The 26905-nt window shown below is 35.7% G+C and overlaps 1 non-coding gene across 1 annotated transcript; it reads left to right on the top strand.

The window, feature by feature from the left end:
• The first annotated feature begins 7066 nt into the window (after positions 1 to 7066).
• Positions 7067 to 7172, top strand: LOC121998948. Its single transcript, XR_006116728.1, has one exon. It is a non-coding gene; the product is annotated as a small nucleolar RNA R71 (small nucleolar RNA).
• The last annotated feature ends 19733 nt before the right edge of the window (positions 7173 to 26905 follow it).

Below are 26905 nucleotides of genomic sequence, written 5' to 3'. Positions count from 1 at the left end.
TTTGAGTTATATTTTATGCCTACTAGTTGCTATTGCTGCTACTTTATGGATATCGTATTATTCACATCGGATTGTATTTGCTGGAAACTTGGGAGCTGAGGCAATGATGCCATAGATACATATGACCAATTTGAGAGATTGTAATCTCCTCTACTCCCCGATAGTCTCCTTCCCTTCCCCATTGATGTTGTTGTTAATGTTAGAGTGTATACTAAAAGTCTAACTTTTGTAAATATTTATTTGTTGAAATAAAAGAATCACATTGGTCAATATATGTATTTATTTATTAAATGTAATTGTTCAATTAATTTATATATAGACAACATGGAGTGTGGTGTCATACTCAGAAGATCATGTTGTCGGTTCTCTATAAATTATAAACAGTTGCTCGCGACTAAGATGGAAAGGAGCAAACCATCAGAATAGTCGTAGTATAATTAAGTATTAGTTTATCTTGATTAATAAATTACACTGATACACTTTAAGTGTATTGAGTAGGATCATTTAGGTAATTTCTTTTTGTACTGACTTAGTAAAAAGAACTAAATTTTAGTTATTATGGAAGTGTGTGCTCTTAATCTTAATATAATAACAAGCACATATATTTAATATTTATTTCTTTGACTTATCAAAAGGTGAGGTTTAGTTCAATAAATCAATATGTCCGATAAGTTGGGAAATGTTATTACTTATAGTGTGTGTTGTTGATTATAAAAGAAATCTGTGTCCTAGTTATTTAGGTTGAGAATGCTCCCAAGAGGAGCTCATAAGGATTGTCATGTTAAATCCTGCAGGTGGACCTAGTCTGACATGACAATAAAGTTGAGTGATACTACTCTTGGAGCTAGATATTAATTAAGTGAGTTGTCAGTAACTTACTTAATTAGTGGACATTCGTAATCTTAAACACAGGGAGACTAATATACTCACGATAAGGAGCACATAATGTAATTTGGGATTGGTGCGGTAGTGTGGTAATAACTCTCTAGTGGAATGAGTTATTATCGATGAACTTGAGTTGTGTGTTCGGGACGAACACCGGATACTCAAGCTCATCGGAAGGTCAAAATCAATTTCTCCTCTAGGTCCCTGTCGTAGTCTCATTATAGCCTCAAGTCCATCCAAATGTAAGGTTCTTCTTGGTGTCCAAGAAGTGGGCCGGTCCAATGCTTGGTGACCAAGCAAGGGTCGGCTACATCCTCTCCTATAGGGGCCGACCCTTTGCTTGGTGACCAAGCATGAAGGGGCCGGCCACAATATTCAAACAAGGAGGGTTGTTTTTAAATTTTTAAAATCTTTTCTTTGTAGAAAACTATAAATTTTAAAAGAGTGATTTTACTTTTTTTAAAATTTTCCTTATTTGAATTTGGCCACATGTTTTAATAGAGAGTTTTAAAAGTTTTAAAACTTTTCTTTTTTAACTATCCTCATTATTTACAAAAAAAGGGAGATACGTTTTAAAATTAAAATTTTCTATCATTATGTTAAAAAAGAAAATTTTATAAGAGAGTTTTTAAATTTAAAATATGGTTTTAATTTTTAGAAAATTTTCTTTTTTAATTTCTACTTTGGGAAAGAGAGTTTGTAAAATTTTATAAGAGTTTTTTCTTGTAAAATTTTATAAAAAAAATTATTATTCCTTTCCTAAATATGATGTCCGACCACCTTACTTGGTGCCCAAGCAAGGGGCCGACCAAACTTAATCCTAAATCATATAAGATTGATCACAACCATTGATTAGTGATTGATTCAATCAAGAGGAAAGAAAAGGAAAACTAAAAAGAGAAAAGGAAAAATTCTTGGATGATTTTATTTTTTGTAAAAGGTTTTTCCTTATTTGCCTTGGGCAAGTAATATAAAAGAAGGGGTGAAGGGGCTTCATGGGAGATATCTCTTATTCTATTGCCTGGAGGTCTTTTGGTGGCCGACCCTCTCCCTTCGCTCTTTCCCTTTGCTCTCTTCTCCTTGGTGGTGGTGGTGGCCGAATCTTAGAGGATTCTAAGAGGAAGGACTCTTTTGGGTGGTGTTCATCTTGGAGGATCGTCGTCCACACGACGTCCAAGGCGATGCGAGGAATACGGCAGAAGATCTCGAGGTCATTAGCTTACAAAGAGAAGGTATAACTAGTAATTTTCTTTCGCATCATACTAGTTATTTTCTTTGTAAGAATTCTAAATACAAGAAGCAATTAAATCTAATTTTTCGAATTTATTTTTCGAGTTTGTGTTTTCTTCTTTTTCAAACTTGTGATTCGATTGTTCCTTTTGGTTAATGTAGAGTTATTTAAGGAAATAAATATTAGCTTTCCTTAAAAGGCTTTGCCTAGGCGGTGGTGGTTGTTCTCATATCCAAGAAAGCCATGTGCCTCGCCATGCAGTCCTGGAAGTCAATTTTGGAAATTAATATTTATGGAATTAATAACCTAGGTAGATTTGAATCAATAGTGTTAAGTTCCGCTTGCGATTCAAATCTAAACCTTTAAGAACAGAGAAGTTAAATTTGGAATCAATGATGTTAAGTTCCGTCTGCGATTCCTAATTTAACTTCTAAAGAACACAATAGGTTATTTAAGGAAAGGTTCGACACTTGTAAAAATTTTTTTTGTACAGTGAAATCGGTACGTTTTCCTAGGATTAACCAACAGTTAATGCATGAATTGCCTCATCTCATCCCAATCTACCTCAGATCTTTCTTGAAGGTTGTCCTTTCTTGCCTCCTTCCTACCTCAGCTTGAAAATATAACTCGACCTCATCAAAATGCATCTCTGCCCTCTGGAAGTGTCTCTTGAGGCCATCTAATATACTCCTCTAGTGTTCCCCTTATTGATCCATATACTGTCTTATAGCAACCTACTCTGTATGTTACTTTCAAGGCTATAATAGAAATAAAAAAAAAAAATCATATACAGAGGATCTTGTAGGATACTCAAAATTAGAAAAAGATGGTCTAGTTGGTTCAGTGTTGAAAGTCGATGACTCATCCCTAAATACCAGTGTCTCTCTATATCTATATGAGGTATCTCCTAGTTAGGGTGGACTGTTGATGTGTGGGGCATCTCAGAGGGAGGTAAATATGGTTCCTTAGATTGAGAGATCGGTGGGACTCGCTCTAACTTCCAATTTTTAGGGTTGGTGATAGTTGTGTATTCAATATTTGGAAATTTAAAGGGTGCACAATCTTTCATTACATAAGTAAATGAATCTCCATCATGAATAAGCATCTTAGTGGCTAAACACACCCCCTATATCATAGTCGAACTCCCCTCTATTCTCTCTAACTCACTCACATCATATTTGAGGCTTTTAGCAATGTAGGTAATCAACCCACCAACCATTATTATCTCGGAGGAGGCTTTCTCGGCCTTGACAAGGTGCCTAACAAAATAGGAGTCAAAATCGATAATCCCTCCATGCAACATACAACAAAGGCACAAGAGTTCACTAAGCGTCACAACCCCTTCACTATCTCCTCTTCCAAAAATAGTGTTTGTCATTGCTCTATGGATGTAGCAGAATATGAGATGTTGAAGTTAGGAAGTTTTTTTCCTTTGAAGGATCATACTTACTCAATCCAGTTAATTCCCACCAAAAAAACATTGGTTTCAAAATTCCTAGGCATTCTTCTCTCCCTTCTAATAGGAAATCCAAAACAATAATTGAATTGTTTCAAAGTCCATTTATAGTCATCATTAAATAGTCAGAATGTGATCTTCCCCTCCTCAGAGTTCTCTTCGATCAAAATTTTAGCTTCCAAAGAACTTAAGAACTCAAGGGTCATCCTAGTATAAGTGGGACAATGAATATTCACCAATTCGTCCTAACTCACCCTACTAATTAACCAAGATATGTCATTCTTGGTTATTCCCTAGAAATTCCAAAACATGCTCATCTAAATATCTTGTGGGTACAATCTTACACTTTATAAGTAGATCAAAATGTGGTTTATGATTATCATCATGAAAAATAATTCCAAGAGGATTGCTACCTTTGTTGTGTGTCTTTTCCTTTCTTTTACCTTTGGTAGTGGATGCTTCTCCTCACCTTGCCCTTTTCATTCTTACTTCAAATAATGGAAAGAATTAGAAAACCCTCAAAAGATGAAACTTTGATTCTAAAAGGAGGCTTTTTCCAAAGGCATGATTACATAAAGAGGGGAGATGTGGAGGTTTAGGGCAAGAAGAGGCCTAAATACATGATCTAGAAGAAGATGAAGAGTATGGAGTGTTCTCTATTGCACATGGGTGGGAGTTGTTAGGGTTCCAAGGTTATAAATATAGTCTCATATTAAAAATACATGGGAAAAATCATGAGTTTATAAGAGAAAAATATCTTCATTGATATGAGTCTTTTGAATAGAGCCCAAGAGTAAAACCATAAGGATATAAGTCTAAAGTAGATAATATCATACCATTGTGGAGATATCTAAATTTCTTTTGGTCCTATAATTAGTATCAGAGTCCAGATTATCAAAAGGTCTAATCACCAATTGTGCACAAGAGTTATGGCCTAAGTGAGCCATGTGAGTAGAATATTGACCTCGAATAAAGAAAGTGGGGGCTTCCATGTCCGGATCAAGAGGATCAAATATTAAGCAGAAAGTCCTAGTAGGTCAATTGGACCGAGGGTCAAGAAGACCTAATGGATCGAGAATCGGATGTGGGGGATCTTGTGGTCCTTTGTTTGAGCGGGAGGGGGGAATTGTTAGGGTTTCAAGGTTATAAACATAGTACTACTTTAAAAATACATGAGAAAGATTATGAATTTATAAGAGAAATATATCTCCATTGGTATGAAACTTTTTGGGTATAGTTCAAGAGTAAAGTTATGAGAACTTAGACCCAAAAAATGGACAATATCATACCATTATAAAGATATCTAAATTTCTTTTGGTCCTATAAGGGTTAGGGTGACACAACTAAGGTTTGGACCATGGTTGCCAATCTTCTATATAGGGTTCACCTGACATGATAGTGCCCGCTAGTACGACCTACCTATGGCAGCCTTTATGTTGTGCAGGTTCCCTCATCACGATCGTGTCGACTTGCATGACCTGCCCATGGTAAACTCTAGAATCCTTGGGTGCCATTTGTGGTTGTTCAATGGCCTATAAAATGAAACAACTTGATCAAAAATAATCAAAATTAAAGATGAATGAAAGAAAACTTCAAAGATCTAAGCAACAAAAACTTGGGTTGCCTTCTATGAAGAGCTTATTTAAGGTCCTTACCTTGACCCCTTTCTCAACTTAACTCAAAGTTTTGGCTTTGAGGGGGTTTCTTTCCCCTCCTTTGAGTGATCCAAAATGACAAGACTCCTCTCACATCTTGGGTTTTTACTGGAATCACATAATTGTCACGTTTCAAAGGATCTATATTCAGTTCTGTGTCTGAAGGTCTTTCAAGATGATCCTCCTTATAAAAATTATCTACCTATTCTTGGTCATCTTCATAAAAACCATTTGATAGCTTTGAGAGGTCAAACTCTAACTTATTCTTTCCCATCGGACATGAGTATGATTTTTCACGTCTATGACCACTTCGGCAGCAGACAAAAAGGTTACGTTCTTCCAAATATGACCTGAATACGGGGGGGTCTTCCTCCATCTCCAAAATGACATAGTCGGTTAGAACAATGAAGTCACCAATTTCTACCGGGACATCCTATAGATTTCTCAAAGGATACAGGACAAGAATAGTCGACTAGTTGTAAGGTCAATGTCATGAGTTTTAGGTCCCGAGACCTAGCTTGTTACACACTAAGTATAACATAAAACTCACACTAGCTCCAAGATCACAAAAAATTTTATTTATCCTTTTTCCCTGATGTATGAGATGAAAAATCTTCTTGGATCTTTTAGCTTTAGAGGATGCTTATTTTAAATAATGGCACTACACTCCTCATTAAGTGCAACGGTCATATGATTCTCTATTTTCCTCTAATGGGAGATTATTTCTTTTATAAAATTTTCAAATTGTGGCATTTGGTGCAAAGCATTAAGTAACGACATCTTTACATAAATTTTCTTCATCATCTCTAAAATTTTTCCAAATTCTTCATCTTTCTTTGTCTTCGATAGACATTGTGAAAATGGAATTAGTGGCTGATAAGTCTGCACTAGAGGTTTTAGCAAGATGCCTTCTTTTTGTTCTTTTGATTTACTCAGATCATCCTCTACCACTGTAGGGATTATAAGTGTATCACCTCCCTTGATAAGATCATCTATTACATCCTTTATCTTTTCCGTTGAATCTTGCAACACTTTTCCACTCCTCAAATTTATGGCATTACATTGTTCTATAGGGTTTGTCTCCGGTTGCCTCAAAAATTTCCTAGGAGTTCTTACAATTGAGCTTGCCACTTGTGCTACTTGGTTCTCCAACATCTTTGTATAACTTGTAAGAGCATCAACCAAAGTTTTCAACTTGTTAATCATGATCTCATGGTTAGAGTGTTGTTATCGAATTCTTTCATTTGCTTCGGATTGGGTTGCTATAAATTTCTCCATCATCTTTGTCATACTGGACTTTTATGGTTGTTGTTGAGATTTAGAACTTTGACCATAACTTCCTTGATTCTAAAATTGGCCTTGATTTGTTTGGTAAGAAAAATTTGGGTGGTTTCACCATCTCGGATTGTGATGCTAGAATAAGGGTTGTTCGTCTATGAGTTGAAATTGATAATTGCATCCACATGTTCCACATTGTCATGTTGTACTATTGTTAAAACAGAGCAATTTTCTCCCGAGTGTTCCAAGATTTCACAAATATCACAAGACACATTGATGGCATTTACTGGTCTTACACTTAATAAATTTAAATGCTTTCTCATAGCATCCAATCTTACAGCCATGAAATCCACATAATTTACCAAATGCATCCTTGGAATTTACATAGAGACACTTCTCCTAAAACACCATTAATGATGATTGAATACTACACTTTCAATAATATCTTCAGCTTCCTATAATGTTTTGTTCATAAGAGCTCCCCCAACAGCTAAGTCAAGTGAAACCTTAGCGGCATAAGAAATCTCATTATAAAATTTATGAATGATCAACCATCTTTTAATTTGATGGTGTGGGCATTATTGCAATGAACTCTTATATCGATCCCATGACTCAAACAATGATTCACCATCCTTTTGTATGAAATTGGTTATAAGATGTTGCATATGAGCGATCTAGTATAGGAGGGAAGTACTTGCTAAGAAATCTTAATTCACATTGATTCTAAGTTGCTATACTTTCATCAGGAAGCGATGGTAGCCAAATCTTAGCCTTGCCCCTTAACGAAAACATGAATAGTATAAGTCTTATAGCATCCACAGAAGCCCTATTTTGCTTTAAGGTTACACAAATCTCCAAAAAAATTTTAAAATGTAGATTAGGGTCATCCATGTGTAGGGATCTTTTTATTAAAAACAAGTAATATGCAGTAGAAAAATGGAGATCCCTCTAGAGATCCTTGCAAATGTAGTATACAAGTTATTCTACTCTATCAAGATAGAATAATTATTGTTGTTATGTGAACAAAGCAATCTTTGCAGCAACTTGGCTTCGGTTGATTTCAACGTGATAAGAAAGTGCACACCTCTATGGTATCCACATGAATGCATTTCCCCATTCATCACACGTGTAACAACCTAAATTTTCTTATTTCGAGTCCCAAAAGTAATTTAAAAATATTTAAAAATGCTATAGAAATATTCTAGAGATTTTTAGAAATTTTTAAAGTATTTTTATGTAATTTTTGGAGGTCGTTTGGTATTTTTACTAAACGAAAGAAGTTTTGACAAAAAATTGTCCAAGCCGAGATTCGAACCGTGGACCTCGGACCTGAACCGAGCCTTAACCGAATCCAGCCAGCCAACTGGTTCGCGACCCTTTTTGTGAACATATATGAAACAAAATATATATAAGTAGTAGTTAAGAACGTTTAAAATAAATTGAAATAAAAAGTGCGCGGTTGAGGGATCGAAGCCGAGGTCTTTGACCCGAGCAAAACCCGGCTGACCAGTTGTACCAGCAAGCGGTGTTAATTAAGGAAAGGGTGAATAATATTTAAGGTATAGTAATTAATAAAAAACCCTAGTTATAAGAAAAGGGTTTAGGTTTTTCTCCCGACCCGAAACCCTTTTTTCCTCTTTCTCGCGTGCGGCGGCAATTCTCTCGGGCGGAAATGAAGCTGCGGTTAGGGCTTCGTCTCCGGCGGTTGGCGAGCACTTTTTCCGTGAGCTCTTCACACCGTCAAGATCCTCTCGTCAAGGAGAAGCCGTAGGCACAAGGAAGAGCCGAAATCTCAAGCTTTTCCCGAAACCCTAGCAGTCTTTCCTTCGGTTGTAAGTCCAAGAACAAGTGGTAAGTTGCTACTCACCTGCAGTGGGATAGCTCCGAGGTTTATTCCTTGTTCCTCTTCTTGTTTCCAAATTTAATTTGGTGCTTTCTTTGTTCTTTTTGGGTATGCCGTGAGGAGGGACGAGTTCAAGTTTTCTGCCGTGAGGTAGAAAGGAAGAACATGGGAAAAATAAGTGAGAGAGAATTTAGTTCCTTTGGTCACCTGCTGTGCCACAGTTCCGGGAGGAATTTGTCTATGTTGGTTTCGGATTTTAGTTATAAGGAATCATGATGTTTAGGGTTCTTGTTTTTGGAAGTTCTAGCGGCATGCTTTTAGTAATGTGCAGATGAATTTTGGTGTTTAATTTCTGTTCTGGATTTCCATACCAATAGCATGTTGTGTGAAATATTTAAAGGTTAGGACAATTTCCTACTTTAATTAGGGGCATTTTAATCATGTATAGTTTAGAGTAATAATGTAAATCTAGTAGTATGATCTTCCATCTCATGTAACAGATGAGTAAAAAGTTGATGTTACACCTTCTTAGTGGTAGAGGATAGCTCATACATTGGTTCAGTTAATGTTTCACATGTGTTTAGTTTAATGTTTTCCTTGTTAATGTTTAAAGGTTTGCTAGTAATGAATTATTTTGCTTGTACCGTAGAAGTAGCCATGACCGAACTATGCAAAGATATATATGTATACAAGTTCTAAATGCCATGATAGAAACATGCCATTACACCTTATTTGAATATAAGGCTATGATTGATAAACAAGATTAGTTTCATATAGGTTTTAATTCCAACAAGGTTTAGATTTCAGTTTCAGATTTAGTTTCTTATGCTTTCTTAACTAGTTGGAACAATCCTTATATTTAGCATACAAGTTTAGATCTTTTTGTGCCATTAATGGGCACGAACAACCTTATGTTTAGCATTTTCTGTTTAGACATTTTTGTGCTATTTAGAGGGCACGAACAACCTTTAATCTACGTACATAGTATTAGTTTTCTTTGCTATTTTAACAAACATGATCAACCCTGTTATTAGCATTGCAGTTTTAGTTACTTCGTTACTTTAACAAGTATGAACAACTATTCTCTAATTGTATGCAGTTTTTTTTAAGAATGCAGATCTTTTTTTCTTTGATTTATTTCTGCTGTAGCATGCCTAAAGATTTCAGATTTGTTTTCCTTGATTTTAAATCTGTTGTAGCATGTTGGAATATGCTAGTATTTTACTTGAACAAGTATAAGAAAGATAAAGAAAAGAAAGAAAAAGGTCAAGACCTTAAGTAATAAAAGACTTTAGGAATTTTGGCACACAAGTTGCTTGTTAAAATGTCAAGACATTTAAAGAAGAAGTAATAAAAGATAATAAGTATTTTACTTTAAAGAGGCTAGTACCCGACTTCCGAGGTTGTCGTTAAACAAATCCAGGTGACCAATTCCAAGGTCTTGGCCCTGGTAAGACCAAGATCTTTACCCTCGTAGGACTGATGACTAGCTACCACAGTCTCTATTAGGGAGCGCGCATTGGTACTAAGCCTGGGCCCAAGAAAGAAGTTGATTATTATTTTTAAGTATTAAAGTATAAGTTTTTAACCAAGAAGAACTTTATTATTGTTTTGAAGTAATAAAGTATAAGTTTTGGAACAAATGAAACAAGTTTTACATATGCTTAGAATCAGTAAGTTTAGTTCTTTTGAATTCTAGCATGCAGTATTAGTTCTATTTATTTCCTGATTAGTTTATTGAGCATGATTAGATTTATCTACTAGCATGCAGTTTATTCTTGTATACCATCAGTATGCAGTTTATAGTGCTTTACTATTGATTATGCATGAGCAGATTTATTTCTAGTTTCAGTACATTTAAACATGATGCAGTTATATTTATGCTTTATTTTCTTTTAGAGCATTCAGTTTCTAGTTCTTTTTGAATACATGCATATTCGTGCTTTTGTGAGTTAGATAGCGCTTACTAAGCATTGACTTATAGTTTGCATTCCTCCTACTGCAGATAAAGGAAAGGAAAATATATGACAAGGGAGGCGACAAGGCGGTGCGGATGGTGTGTGATGCCAGGACTATGGAGAGACCTGGGGATTCGCCAAGAAATTTATTAAGTCTGTTTCCGTTTAATTGTTTAAAGAATTTAGAACTTGTACATGCTACTTTATGGATTGTTTTATCGTGTTTTGCGAAAGTTGATTATTTTGATTATATATGAACTGCGTGGGTGTTTGATATATGTTCTAGCCGCCTGTGGCTGTGTATTATTTGCATGTATTGATGAATTTGGTCACCGGTATAGGGGAGATTTTGTCGAAATTTTTCGGTAGGGATTCCTCGTGGTTTCGATCACACCAGTTAAGTAGAGTTAATAGTTAAGTAACAGTCACCTTAGAGAGTAGTAGTGGTGTAGAAGGTGGCTCGTTACAACACGAACTAAAATTTAGAGAAGAACAACCTTCTTCATGCTAGCAACTATCCAAATTTGTTTCTTTGGCTAAGAGAAGAGGAGGAAAAAGAAGCATAAAAACAAATGGATCACCCTCACCCAAAAGGTTACTTCACCTATATAAGGTTACTTCACAAAATTGTTACTTTACCAAAATGGTTAGTTCACAAAAGGTTACTTTACCAAAAAGATTATTTCACCTAAAGATTACTTTTACAAATGACTTTTATACTTATCTAATGAATACAAAAAGTTTATGCCTTTTGGTCTTCCTTTTTATGAATACTCCATTAATCGCTATTAATGGACATTAATCTTCTTTAGTGGGTTGGATGTGATGTGCATGATTATATAGACTTTTTGTCATACTTTAACGCATATATACTTATGTTTCATAATCATAATCTATGTTTATTATATCCTATTTTATTATAATATCATATTTCTACTTATTTTATTCAGAGATCTACTTTTTGTATATTTTAATTTATATGTGACATTTTGGAGTGAAAATAGAGCAAAAGATGCACATTGGAGTAACATGTGAAAATACAGCAATCTGGCTATGCTAAAAGGCGCGCCTGCATGCCCTCTCCCATGGCAAAGCCAAGGCTGGTCGTGCCTCAAGGCAAAGTTATGATCTCCTATAGAAGCAAAGCAAGGACAGGTCGTGTGGTTTCACATGACCGTGCCTCTTTAGCAGAATTGAAGCAAAGTCAAGTCGTGTGGCTCCACACAGTTGTGTCCCTTCTCCAGTGCCCAAGCAGCACACGACCGTGCCAAAAGCCATGGTCATGCCATTTGTCTAGAGAAGAGGAAGAACACGGTCGTGCCAATGAGGCACGACCGTGGCGAAAAACACAAGGGGTCGTGCGCCCCTTATTATAAAAGGGTTTTTTCTCCTTTTTTCACTCATCTTTGGCTTAGTGCTCACCCCTATTCCTTGGAGAAGAGTTCTCCCCCTTGGGAGAACCCTAGAAGCTTCATCTTCACCAATTCGTCCACCTTTAGAGTAAGGATTGCATCCAAGAAGACTGGCACTATATGGATAATCCTTCTCTTCTCTTCTCTTTATATTTTGGGTTGTAAATTTCTTTACTTCTCTTGGTGTAGGAAGCACCAAACGATCAAACCTAAGTTTTGATTATGACAAAGGGTCTAAAGTTAAGATTACTTGTTGTCTAATAAGTGTGAATGAGCTTGCAGGAAAGTCCTAAGTGTTCTTAGGAAAAAGTCCTAATGGATTCTAGGCAGGTGAAAAACCCTAGGTAAAGGAAAATCCTAGTTGCGATTAGACACGAAGTCCTAATCCAGCCGATTAGGTGAAGTCTTGGTGGGTCAAGCACTTTGGGTGAAATCCTAGAATCGGGGGCTTTAGGTGAAAATCCTGGTGGTCGCGAACTAGGTGGAAGCTTGGACAGGTCGTGGAATGGAAGTTCAGTTGAAGCCCTGAAGTTTCGAACGCTAACCAAAAGTCCAGACGGTCTGGAGGACCGATATGGTAAAAAGGTAATTTCTCCTTAGTTGAGTGTTGAGATGTATACTATAAGCCAAGCTTTTGTATGAATATCTGTTTTGAAATATTTTGAAATGAGTCACTTTGGTCAAATATTTGTATTTTATATTTATATATATGACAATGCAGTTGTCCATTTAATTTATATTGTAGATAACATCGTGTATGATGCCGCACAGAAGATCTTGTTATCAGTTCCTTATAAATTATAAATAGTAGCCCACAACCAAGATAGATTGGGACAAATCATTGGAGCGGTTGTAGTGTAATTTGGTATTAATCTGTCTTGACTATAAAATTACACTAGTACACTATGTGTGTATTGAGCAGGACCATTTGAGGTTGTTCGATTTATACTGACTACATAAAAGAATAGAACCTCTGTTATTATGGATGTGTGTCCTCTTAATCCCTATATAATAACAAGCATGTATACTTAGTATTTATTTCTTTAACTTATCAATGAGTGAGATTTATTCGTTAAATCAATAGGCCCAATGAATTGAGAAATAGTACTGTTTATATGATGTGTTGTTGATTATAGAAGGAATCTGTGTTCTAATTATTTAGGTTGATGATGTCCTCTTGAGGAGCTCATAAGGATTATCATGTAAACCTTGCAGGTGGACTTAGTCCGACATGATAATAAAGTTGAGTGGTACTATTCTTGGAATCAGATGTTAATTAATTGAGTTGTCAGTAACTCATTTAATTAACGGACATACGATATCTTAAACACATAGAGATTAACGCACTCATGATAAGGAGCCCATATTGTAATATGGGATTGGTGCGGTAATTCAATAATAACCCTTTAGTGGTATGAGTTATTATTGATGGACTTGGGTTGGGTGTTCGGGCCGAACACAGGAAACCCAAGCCCATCAAGAGGCCTAAATCAATTCCTTCTCTAGGTCTCTGTTGTAGCCCCTATATAAAGCCTCGCATCCACCCATCCATAACTTAGTTTAGTTTTCTCCATCCTCCTAGGGCCGACGACAAGGTTATAGAAAGGGAGATTTTTTTAAAAATAGAATTATGTTATTTTTCTTTCTTTATAACTGACGCCAAAGGTTATAAAAAGAGTAGGCGGTGCCCCCTAAAACCTAATTTTCCCATAAGCCTCCTCTTCTCCTTACCTAGGACCGGTGGCATCCCACCTCTTCCTTGGTGGCTGGCGGCCCCCTAGTGGTCGGCGCCCCTCCTCCTTGGTGGACGGCGGATTGGAGAAGATTAGAAGGTGCCCCATCCTAGATCCTCCTTTTGTAACCGGAGGTTTGGAGAAACGAGAGGAAGGGTGGTTGTCGTCTTGGTAGATCATCACCCACACAACGTCCAAGAAGAGGAGAGGAATACAACAGAAGATCAAGAGGTCTTTAGCTATAAAGGAAAGGTACAACTAGTTCTTTAATTCCACTGCGTAATTAGTCGAGTTTCTTTGTATCGATTTTGAATACCAACACAAGAGGTCAGCGATCTTGTACTTCGATCAAGGTGTTCTTTGATCATTCAAGAACTTGCTTGATTGATCAAACACATGTTTGATAGAACATGCGGGTTGTTAGGAAAAGTTCTGTTCTTGTACAATTTTTTTTACAGAGAAATTTAAACAGAACGGAATGCCAGTGCTTTTAAGGAGTAGGTGAGGATGCGCTCCTCGTTGAGCGAACTGTAGGTGTCGGTTTGACCTAGGGTTTTCAGAAAATCTGAAAGTTAGAACTAGATAATTCGGAGGTTGCCAAATAGTTTATTATTTATATTTTATTGTGCTAATTTTGTTTTGTAGGGTATATTTTGTTTGTCGGCCCATTTTCAAGCGTGAAAGAACTATGGGAGAAGCTGATTGAACTGCACGAGGGAGCATCAGACACCAAGGTAAGTAAGCATAATTTGATTCTAAATAAACTATATAATATAAAAATGTAGGAAGGTGAATCAGCAAGCTAACTTCATGCATGAATTCAAGACCTGCTCAATGGCCTCCACACAATCAGACAAAAGATGGAAAATCATGATGTAATCAGGTATGCACTCAATGCATTTTCGAGGAATACTTTGTGGGCATCCATGGTAAATTCTTACAAAGTTTCCAAGGATCTTTCCTTAATTAAATTATATGAATTATTTTTCTAATTCGAGCTTCACGAACAAACTAAGACTACTCGGGTTGAGAAAGGTATTGCTTTGATTGCAAGAACGAGCAGAATGCGGGAATAAAAAACCAAGCGCCAGACCGAATCCGAGTTTGAAGATGAATTGGACTCAGAAGACGATGACGATGAGATCACTGTCGAGCTCATCAACCTTGTACGAAAACTCTACAAGAAGAAGAAAGGATTCACCAAAAAAGAGATTAAGAAGGTGATTCAGTGAAAAATAGTGCAACCAAGTTCAAAAGCCAAGTCCGAAGTAACTTGTTATGGTTGCAACAAAAAGGGACACATCAAAGCTAATTGTACAAACCATAAGGAAATGAAGAAGCAAAGGAAGAAGAAGCACTTCAGGCGATGTGGGATGAATCCTCTTCAGAAGATTATGACGAAGATGTTAAACAGACGAGCTTCCTCGTACTTACGACCCAAGAACAAGTTGATAAATCTGAAATCGAGAGCGAGTCGGAAATCGAGTTCTAGAGAAGCCACGAATTTGTATCCATTTCTGAAAGGCCTAACCACACTATAAGTTCTTCTCAAATAGATAAACTACATAACTTGGTAAATTATCTCATGTGTAAGTTAGCCAAATCCAATGTTCAAGTCAAGTCACTCCAAAAGGAGGTAATAGCCCTTAAGGAAGTAACAAATCCAAGCTCCATGACTGAATCCATTCAAAATCGAACTTCAACTCAAGTCAAACAACTTGAGCAAGAAAATTTCAGCCTAAAAAGTTAAGTCAAGGAACTGAAGGATACATTGGAATGGTTCACATTTGGGTTCCAAGAATCTTGATCTGATTCTTGGAAAATAAAGAGCCGTATATAATCGATCCGGACTTGGGTATAAGGCTAAACGTAAATTTAAATCATATTTATCTCTTGTTAATCAAACAAATAGATGAATAGTCTAAGCATGGATCCTCAAGTCAGACTTAATTAATCAAGTTGGAATTGGTCAATATTGAATTCTCAAGGATCAAATCCACTACCTTGATAGACCTTATCGAGGTTATGATCCAGGGGAGCCAATAGAAAGACCATTTTTATCATTAGATAGACTTGTTTAATGTTTGTTTTATTGCTTTTATTATACATGCTTAGACTAGGGTAGATAAGGACTTAGGCTTGATTCACACTTGACTAGTTAGACCTAGAATTTTTAGAAAGGAAATTAAATATTCAATTTCTTTAAAAGGTTTTGTCTAAAAGTGGTTGATGATCCAATACCCAAGAAGGCATAGTGTCTGGCCACAACTTAGAAGCCAATTATTGAAATAAATATTTAATTAACTAACTGTTAAACCTGAGTCTAACTCAAATGTAAATCAATCCTTAGATGTTAATCTAAATTGAAGATAAAATTAACCTTCTCACAAAAAACCTATCTTGAAAAAGGTGAAATGAACTTAGGTAAAAATTAATTATACACAAATCAATTAACCTAATTTAAACTCAATCACTTAATCAATTAACTTAAACTAAAATTAATCAATTAACCTAATTCAAACTCAATCAATTAATCAATTAACTTAAACTAAAATTAATCAATTAACTCAATTCAAACTTAATCACTTAATCAATTAACTTAAACTAAAATTAATTAATTAACCTAATTCAAACTCAATCAATTAGCTGAAATGAAAATTAATCAATAAACCTAATTCAAATTTAATCAATTAATAAATTGACTTAAACTAAAATGAATCAATTAACCTAATTCAAACTTAATTAATTAATCAATAAACCTAATTCAAACTTAATCAGTTAATCAATAAACCTAAATCAAACTCAATCAATTAAATCAAACTAAAATCAAGCATTTAATCAAACTTAAAATTAATTAAAAATTAAACTTAAATCAAGCTTAAGTGAAACTCAATCAACCATCTCACTATTACCCATAGGTATAACATGATTATAACTTAGATTGGGTGAGATGGAGAATAAGGGGTTGAACACAATCAATTTATCTTACAATCCTTTTAAATTGGATCCAAATCAAATACTTTATGTGTAGGAACATAATAATTTGGACCAATGGATGTTGGATAGTGGATGCTCTAAACACATGATTGGAGACTGATTGAAGTTCATCAAGCTAAAATTCAAAAACCTAGGGTCGGTTGTATTCGACAATGACAGAACACTTAAGGTAATCGGAACAGGTAATATAGAACTAAGTTTCAATTTTGTTATTTGAAAAGTTCTATTAGTTGATAAATTTAATTTTAACTTACTTAGCATAAGTTAACTGTGTGATTCTAGATACTTAATAACATTTTCAAACTCTGAGTGCTTAATTAAGAATCTCAAAAATCCTGAAATCACACTTAAGGGAATTTGAAAATCATAGGTTTAACAAATTTTGTCAAACCAATGGATACAATCAAGAATTTTCATGTCCTAGAACCCCCCCCCACAAAATAGTCTAGTAGAACGAAAAAATAGAACATTACAAGAGGTGGCTAGAACCATGTTAAATGAATATAACTTAAGTAACAAATTCTGGAATGAAGTAATAAATACGACATGTTATATTCAAAATAGAATATTAATCAATAAATTTCAAAATAAAACTCTGTATAAAATGTACTACAATAAAATTCCTAGCTTAAATTATCTAAAGTATTTGGGTGTAAAGTCTACATACTAAATACTAAAGATTATTTAGATAAATTTACATGAAAAACAACAACAGGAATCTTTTTAGGGTACTCCACAACCAGTAGGGCCTATAGAGTTTTTAACAAAAATACCCTAAAAGTTGAAGAAACAACAAATGTAATTTTTGATGAAGAAAATAACCTACCTGACTTAATTAAAGAAAATAATCAAATTATAAGAAATACATAAGATGATGAAGTTAGACCTGAACCAAGAGAACCACAAGAACCAATTATTGACCATAACATAAGATCTTCTAGAATAAGTTCCAATCACCTACCTGACTAGATTTTGGTTGATCCAACCGTAGGAGTTTGAACTCGATCATCATATAGAAACCTAAGTCAAATAGCTCTAATTTTCAAAATTAAACCCAAGACTATGGAAGGAGCCCTTCCTGACCCAGACTGGATAATTGCAATGTAAGAGGAACTAGCTCAATTTGAAAGAAACCAAGTCTAGGAACTTGTACCTAAAGCCACAAGTAAATCCATAATTGACACTAAGTGGGTATTTAGAAATAAACTAGATGATAAGGGTGAAATAGTAAGAAACAAGGTTAGACTAGTAGAAAAGGGGTTTAGCCAAGTAGAAGGGTTAGATTATGATCAAACCTATGCACCTATAGCTAGACTTAAATCTATCAAGATGCTACTAGCCTATGTAGTACATAAAGGATTCAAGTTATACTAAATGGATATAAAATTTATATTCCTAAATGGGTTCATCAAAGAAGAAGCTTATGTGAATAATGTTGGTGCAAGGTGCACCAGAATCAAACTTGAGTTTTGATGTTGTCAAGGGTTCAAGTTAAGTCTTGTTATGATCTGATGATTTGGCTAACTGTGCAGGCTATTTAGTCAATCGAGAAAGCCCTAATCATGGCCAGACAGTAAAGTCTAAATAGGTCTGGAGGACCCAACGTTTTGGCAGGTAAGTTGAGGTAAATAACTGGAGGAGCGATAGTGAGGTCGGGTTTCTAAAGGGAACAACCTAAGGTCGCTGATCCAACTGAAGAAACCGGGATGATTTCCAAGTTGAGATCAAGACAGTCCTAACTGTTATACTCATGCATATTACTCATGTATTATAACTATGCTAACTTTGTTTTGCAGGAATACTATTGTTATATCGAACTAACTTTGTGTTATAAAATCATATGACCCCTTGAGCTTCAAAGGGTCATAACTTTTGACTCAGAACTCAGAATCAGGCTCTGTCAGCGACCACGCGTCCAGCACTCAGAAACCTTGCATTGTAATTCACTTAAGCAAGATAGTAGAGTTGTTACTATCTTGCTCATTTGTACGATCTGCTTCTTTCTGAGGATCTCGGAAAGAAGAGCTATAGTGATTTGCCCATCGGTGCGATTAAGGATCGCGGGCCTTCGAGTAGGAGTCGAGCTAGGCTCCGAACGAAGTAAACGAACTTGTCCCTTTATATTTTCTGCTGCTTACTCGAATTGTTTTGAAATACGAAAAGAAAAGTTTTTAAAAGAGCGCGATATTAACCCCCCCTCTATCGCACTTAATCGATCTATTAAAGAAGAAATTTATATTCCTAGATGGGTTCATCATAGAAGAAGTTTATGTGAATCAACCCCCAGGATTTGAGGACTTAGACCACTCAAACCAAGTCTTTAGGTTAAAGAAAGTCTTATATGGACTAAATTAAGCACATAGGGCCTGGTATGAACGACTATCAGCATACTTAATGTCTAAGAAGTTTAACCAAGGTTAAATAGATCAAACTTTATTTGTTAAAACCTTAGAAAAAGATATTTTTATAGCTCAAATTTATGTACATGACATACTTTTTGGCTCAACCAATACTAAATTTTTAAAAGAATTTACTAAATTAATGGAAAATGAATTTGAAATGAGTCTAGTAAGAGAACTTAACTTATTCTTAGGGTTACAAATAAAACAAACAAAAGAAGAAATTTATGTTTTTCAAACAAAATATGCTAAAGATGTTGGGATGTATACTATAAGCCTAGCTTTTTGTATGTGTTAGAGTGTATACTAAAAGCCTAGCTTTTGTAAACATTTATTTTGAAATAAAAGAATCACATTGGTCAAATGTCTATATTTTTTTTGTTAAGTGTAGTTGTTCAATTAATTTATATTATAGATAACATGGTGTGTGGTGTCACACACAGAAGATCATGTTATCAGTTCTTTATAAATTATAAACAGTTGCTCACGACTAAGATGAAAAGGAACAAACCATTGGAATAGTAGTAGTGTAATTAGATATTAGTTTATCTTGACTAATAAATTACACTAGTATAATTTAAGTGTATTGAGTAAGACCATTTTAGGTAAGTTCTTTTTATACTGACTTGATAAAAGAACTAGACCTTAGTTATTATGGAAGTGTGTGCTCTTAATCCTAATATAATAACAAGCATATATTTAATATTTATTTCTTTAACTTATCAAAGGATGAGATTTAGCTCGATAAATCAATAGGCCCGATAAGTTGAGAAATGATATTACTTATAGTGTGTGTTGTTGATTATAGAAGGAAACTGTGCCCTAGTAATCTAGGTTGAGAATGCCCCCAAGAGGAGCTCATAAGGATTGTCATGTTAAAACCTGCAGGTGGACTTAGTCCGACATGACAATGAGGTTGAGTGGTACTACTCTTGGACTAAAACATTAATTATAGTGAGTTGTCAGTAACTCAAATAAATTAATGGACATTCGATATCTTAAACACAGGGTGACTAACACACTCATGATAAGAAGGAGCCCATAATGTAATTTGGGATTAGAGCTGTAGTGCAATAATAACTCTCTAGTCGAATGAGTTATTATTGATGAACTTGAGTTGTGTGTTCGGGGCGAACACGGGATACTCAAGCTCGTCGGAAGGCTAAAACTAATTTCTCCTCTAGGTCCCTGTCGTAGCCTCATTAATGCCTCAAGTTCATCTAAATAAAAGCCCAGGTGTCCAAGAAGAGGGTCGACCCAAGGCTTGGTGACTAAGCCAAGGGCCAGCCACCATCTCCTCAAGAAGGTCGGCCCTATGCTTGGTGCCCAAGCAAAGGAAGGGCCGACCACAATAAATTCAAATAGGAGGGGTGTTTTGAATTTTTAAAATCTTTTCTTTATGGAAAAACTACAAGTTTTAAATGAGAGTTTTTAAAATTAAAACTTTTCCTTATTTGAATTAGGCCACATGGTTTAAAAGAAAGTTTAAAAATTTGAAACCTTTCCTTTTTTAACCATCCTCATGGTTTTTAGAAAAAAGGAAGATATGTTTTAAATTTAAAACTTTCTATTTTGTAACCATGTTAAAAAGGAAATTTTAGAAGAGAAGTTTTAGATTTTAAAACATGGTTTTAGTTTTTAAAACTTTCCTTTTTTAACATCCACAATAGGAAAGAGAGTTTGTAAAATTTTATAAGACGATTTCTTTTTTTATAAAATTTTATAAAAATTATTTTTCTCCTTGATGATGTGGCCGACCACCCTTGCTTGGTGCCCAAGTAAGAGGTCGGCCAATCAATCCATAATTGATGATTGAATCAATCAAGAGGAAAGAAAAGGAATAATAAAAGGGGAAAAGGAAAAACAAGAGGAAGATTTTATTTTTTGTAAAAAGTCTTTCCTTATTTGCCTTGGGTAAGTAATATAAAAGAAGGGGAGGAGAGGCCTCATGACACAACAATTCTTATTCTCAAGTTGGTGCTCCTCTTGTGTCCGGCCCTCTCCCCTCTTCCTTTCCCCTTGCTCTCTTTTCCTTGGTGGTGGCCGGATTTTAGAGAAGGAGGAAGAAGACTTTTGGTTTGTGTTCATCTTGGAGGATCGTTGTCCACACGGCGTCCAAGGCGAGGCAAGGAATACGACAGAAGATCTCGAGGTTATTAGCTTACAAAGAAGAGGTATAACTAGTAATTTTCTTCCGCATCATACTAGTTATTTTTCTTTCTAAAAATTTGAAACACAGGAGGCATTAGATTCTAGTTTTTCGAATTGTAATTTGAGTTTGTGTTTTCTTTTTGTTTTTCGAATTTGTGATTCGATTGTTCTTTTTGGTTAAACCTATAGTTATATAAGGAAATTAAATATTAGCTTTCCTTAAAAGGCTTTGTTAAGGAAGTGGTGATTGCTCCCATATCCAAAAAGGCTAGTGCGTCACCATGTTTAACCTAGAAGCCAATTTTGGAAATTAATATTTAATTGAATTTATAACATAGGTGGATTTGGATCAATAGTGTTAAGTTCCGCTTGCGATCCAAGTCTAAACCATTAAGAACAGATAAGTTAAATTTGGAATCAATAATGTTTAGTTTCGTTTGTGATTCTTAATTTAATTTCTAAAGAACACAATAGGTTGTTTAGGAAAGGTTCGACACTTGTACAAAATTTTTATACAGTGGAACCGGTACGATCTGCCTAGGACCAACCAACAATTGGTATTAGAGTTAGGGTTTGCCTCTGTGTGTTTTGGTTTTTTGTTAATTATGCACATGTCATACATAATTTAGGTAGGATAATAGTAGGATGTGCTAACTTTATGATTGCAGGCTCCAACTATTATGACATATAGATATTGTGTGTGATTGGATCCTTGGACATGTCAAGGGCATTATTTTGTGTGTGCATGATTGTATGCATCAAATATAGCAGGAGCTGTATTAGTTTTAGAATTTTACTTTTTTGTTCGATCTAGATTACATGTACATTCCTTTGTAGAATATAGGATTGATATATGTAAAATTCTATATTTGTCGCGGATCGTATCCTTGCGAGGCATGGTGCTATTAGAGGACCAGAGGCGCAGCGGAATAAGAAGCAAGATAGATGCGACAACTGGACCCCATGGCGGTGGCTAAAGATGGCAGCAGCTAGGGTTGGAACACACGGAGGACAGTGATGGAAAAGGCAATAATAGTTGAAAAATTAATTTCCATATTTATTGCTTTTATTTGCTGTGATGTGTGTGTGTGCATGTGATGTATGCTAGCATAGGTTAAAATTCCTCATCTTAAATAACTAAGCGGGAGAGGGATTTTTAAATAAATTCCACGGTCTCCATTACTGGTTTGTAAGTGATGCAATAAGCTTGCGTGTTGGCTCTTAGTGCTTCCCTCCACAACGGATGGGTTTGTTGCGGATCACTAGATCAAACTTCCTTTATGGATGGTTATAGGAAATTATTTAGGAGCGTGTGATCTTCTCCAACTAAAGGGGCATAATCCTATTTAATGGACTAAGTATCAAGTAATGGTATACACTTAGACGTATTCAATAGTATCCTCCCCAATGGAGTCGCTGCTATTGTTTTTATGTGAACAAAGTAAAACCAACTATTAATTTTATTTGTCATAAAGTTAGGATGACAAGATAATAAAATTAATGGGTAAGACCCTCCTCTTACAAATGTTGAATTTATATACGTCCACACTAACGTGGCATGCAATATTCACGGTGTTTTGAGGTGTTGGTAAATTTAAATAGTATTGTTTGAGGAATCAATATTATTCTAAATTTAGAGTCTTGACCAAAGTTTATTTTGTGATTCTTAGGATGACTTTCAATCCACTGGCCATTATACTGAAAGAGAACAGACTTACTGGTCTCAACTATATAGATTGGAAAAGAAACCTAGACATTGTCTTAACTGCTAAAAGCTATAAGTTTATACTGTCAGAGGTATGCCCAGATACACCTAATAGTGATTCTACCCCAGAGGAGATTGAGTATCATAAGAAATGGGTAAAAGCAAATGAGATGACGCGGTGTTACATTTTGGCTTCAATGTCAAATGTATTGCAACATCAACATCAAGATTTACCAACTGCTTATGATATAATGAACAATCTCAAAGAACTCTTTGGGCACTAGAGTCGGACTGCTAGGCATGAGGCGATGAGAAAGTTAATGACAACCACCATGTCAGAGGGGACACCCGTAAGAGATCATATACTCAAAATGATGGCTTATCTGAACGAAATACAAGTCCTTGGAGGTGAAATCGATGGGGAAACCCAGGTCGATATAATTCTCCAAATGCTACCTAGAAGTTTTGAGCAGTTCCGCCTGAACTATAACATGAACAAAAAGGAGTATACATTGGCGGAACTTCTGACAGAACTACAGACAGTAGAAGGTATATTTCGTCATAGTTCTCAGATTCACTATGCTGAAAATGGTTCGACTTCTAAGTCGAAAGGAAAGAAGAAGAAGAAATAGGTTTTTTCAACAAAGAAGGTGAATAAACCTCAAGGTACAGGACAAAAAGCTGGAATGAAGAAGCCGAAGGGCAAGTGCTTCATCTGCAATCAGTCAGGACATTGGAAAGTGGACTGTCCTAGTAGGAATCAGAACAATAAAGGTATATCTCATTCTCTAGTAGTCAAAACATGTTTAGCGATGTTATCTACCAGCACCTGGTGTGTAGATACGGGAGCCACTGATCATGTCTGCAACTCTTTGCAGGGGTTTCAGGAAACCTGACGACTATTTGAAGGAGAGATAACTGTCTACATGGGCAATGCTACTAAGGTGGCGGCTGTTGCAGTGGGAGACGTCTACTTATCTTTTGATAGGAATAGAAATTTGATTTTAAGAAATTGTCTTTATGTACTCAGTTTTAGAAAGAATTTAATTTCAATTTCTAAATTATATTTGGATGGATATTCTGTTTCTTTTAGAAATAATATGGTTATAAAGAGAAATAAGGTTATTATCTGTTCTGGTGCATTGGTTGACAATTTATATACTTTAAATATAATTTCTCCCATAGTGCAAAATATGGAAATTAATCATCTTCTAACTCTAATAAAAGAAAAGAACCTTCAGAAATGAACCAAACATATCTTTGTTATCTAAGGCTTGGTCATATTAACTTAAGTAGGATTCAAAAGCTTGTAGCCGATGGACTCTTGGGTTCATTAGAGTTGGAAAACTTTCCAACCTGTGAATCTTGCTTGAAAGGTAAAATGACCAAGAGACCTTTTAAGGCCAAGGGGTATAGAGCCAAAGATGTGTTAGAACTGGTTCATTCTGATTTGTGTGGTCCTATGACTATCCAGGCAAGAGGTGGTTATGAATATTTCATCTCCTTTATAGATGTTATTTAAGATACAGATACATTTACTTGATGTGCCGCAAGTCTGAATGCTTTTATAAGTTCAAAGAATATAGGGTTGATGTGGAGAAACGTCTTGGTAAAAGTATCAAGACACTATGGTCTGACCGTGGTGGTGAATACCTCCTTGGAGAGTTTAGGAATTACTTATCAGAAGTCGGGATTCAATCCCAATTATCTGCACCTGGTACACCCCAACAGAATAGTGTGGCAGAACGAAGGAATATGACTCTTATGGAAATGGTTAAATCGATGAGTTATTCAGAATTACTAAATTCATTTTGGGGATATGCTCTGGAAACAACAGTGTACATTCTGAATATGGTACCTTCTAAAATAGTTCCTTCTACTCCCATAGAATTATGGAATGGGTGTAAGCCTAGTCTGAATCATATCCGGATATGGGGTAGCCCAGCACATGTGCTAAAGGGAGATACTGACAAGTTGGAATCACGTACAGAAGTTTGTCTGTTTGTGGGATATCCTAAGGGAATGAAAGGTAGTTTGTTTTATAATCCTAAAAATCAGAAGATCAATGTTAGCATAAATGCTCTATTTTTAGAGGAAGATTATGTAATGAACCATAAGCCCATGAGTGAAATTATTCTAGAAGAAATAAGAGAGGACACGTCTACTTTAGTACCAACAGTACAAGATGAAGTACCACAAGAGACTGCAACACGTGACACACATGATACATAACCAGAGACAGTGCCACGTCGTAGTGGGAGGGTTGTAAGGCAACCTGAGAGATTCATGTTTTTAGGAGAGTCTTCGGACTTGATCCCGGGTAAACATGAACCTGATCCCCGAACATATGACGAAGCACTCCAAGATATAGATGTAGTATCTTGGAAAAAGGCAATGAATTCTGAAATAGAGTCTATGTATTCTAATAAGGTCTGGGAGCTTGTAGAACTAACAGATGGTGTAAAAGCCATTGGATGCAAGTGGATCTAAAAAAGGAAAAGAGGAACAGATGGGAAGGTAGAAACCTTCAAAGCAAGGCTTGTTGCAAAAGGGTTTACTCAGAAAGAGGGAATCGATTATGAGGAGACCTTTTCGTCGGTAGCTATGCTTAAGTCTATCCGGATACTCTTATCCGTTGCCGCTCATATGGATTATGAGATTTGGCAAATGGATGTCATGACAGCTTTTCTTAACGAAAGTCTTGAAGAAAACATCCATATGAAGCAACCAGAGGGATTCATTGAAAAAGGCAAAGAGCATCTAGTGTGCAAGCTGAATCGGTCCATTTATGGACTAAAGCAAGTTTCAAGGTCTTGGAACATCCGGTTTAACGAAGTAATCTAGTCATATGGATTTATTCAGTGTCCGGATGAGTCTTGTGTGTACAAGAAGTGTAACGGAAATGTGGTGGTATTTTCTTGTATTATACGTAGATGATATTTTGTTAATTGGCAACAATGTCAAAGTGTTATCGGACGTAAGGGTATGGTTATCCAAACAATTTGATATGAAGGACTTAGGAGAATGTGCACACATTCTTGGGATCAAAGTCATAAGGGATTGCAAGAAAAGGATGTTGTGCCTATCTCAAGCTTCATATATAGATACAATCCTTGCTCATTTTAGCATGCAGAACTCCAAGAAAGATTTTTTATCTTTTAGGCATGGAGTAGCTTTATCCAAAGAGATGTCTCCAAAGACATCAAAGGAGATAGAGAACATGAAGACAGTTCCTTATGCTTCGGCTGTCGGAAGCCTAATGTATGCAATGCTGTGTATGAGACCGAATATCTGTTTTGTCACGGGCATGGTTAGCAGATATCAGAGTAACCCTGGACAAGGACATTGTACTGCTGTAAAGCATATATTGAAGTACCTGAGAAGGACTAGAGATTATATGCTAGTTTACCAAGCAGACGATTTGCTCCTTGTGGGTTACACGGATTCAGATTTCCAATCAGATAGGGACAATAGTAAGTCTAAATCAGGGTATGTGTTTACTTTAGGAGGTGGAGCCATTGCATGGAGGAGTGTTAAGCAGAAATGCATTTCAGACTCAACCATGGAAGCTGAGTATGTGACAACCTCTGAAGCAGCCAAAGAAGCTATATGGCTCAGAAACTTCCTAATGGACTTAAATGTGATTCCTGGTTTGCCCAAAATCATCACAATTTATTGTGATAATAGCGGTGCAGTTGCAAACTTGAAGGAACCACAAGCCCATAAGGCGAGTAAACATATAGAGCGTAAGTACCACCTGATACGAGACATCGTCAAGCGAGAAGTTGTCATCGCCAAGATTGCATCAGCAGATAACCTGGCATATCCTTTCACTAAGGCCCTTCCGGTGAAAGCTTTTGATCGACATGTGGAGGGGATGGGAATCAGATGTATGGCAACAGATATGGAAGCTTAGTCTTTTAGTATAAGTGGGAGATTATTAGAGTGTATACTAAAAGCCTAGCTTTTGTAAACATTTATTTTAAAATAAAAGAATCACATTGGTCAAATGTCTACATTTTATTTGTTAAGTGTAGTTGTTCAATTAATTTATATTGTAGATAACATGGTGTGTGGTGCCACACACAGAAGATCATGTTATCAGTTCTTTATAAATTATAAACAATTGCTCACAACTAAGAGGAAAGTAACAAACCATTGGAATAGTCGTAGTGTAATTAGGTATTAGTTTATCTTGACTA

Source organism: Zingiber officinale, chromosome 6A (assembly GCF_018446385.1).
Source record: "Zingiber officinale cultivar Zhangliang chromosome 6A, Zo_v1.1, whole genome shotgun sequence".
NCBI classification, from domain to species: domain Eukaryota; kingdom Viridiplantae; phylum Streptophyta; class Magnoliopsida; order Zingiberales; family Zingiberaceae; genus Zingiber; species Zingiber officinale.
Note: the sequence above shows the minus strand (reverse complement) of the source record. Positions and strands in the feature narration are given on the sequence as shown.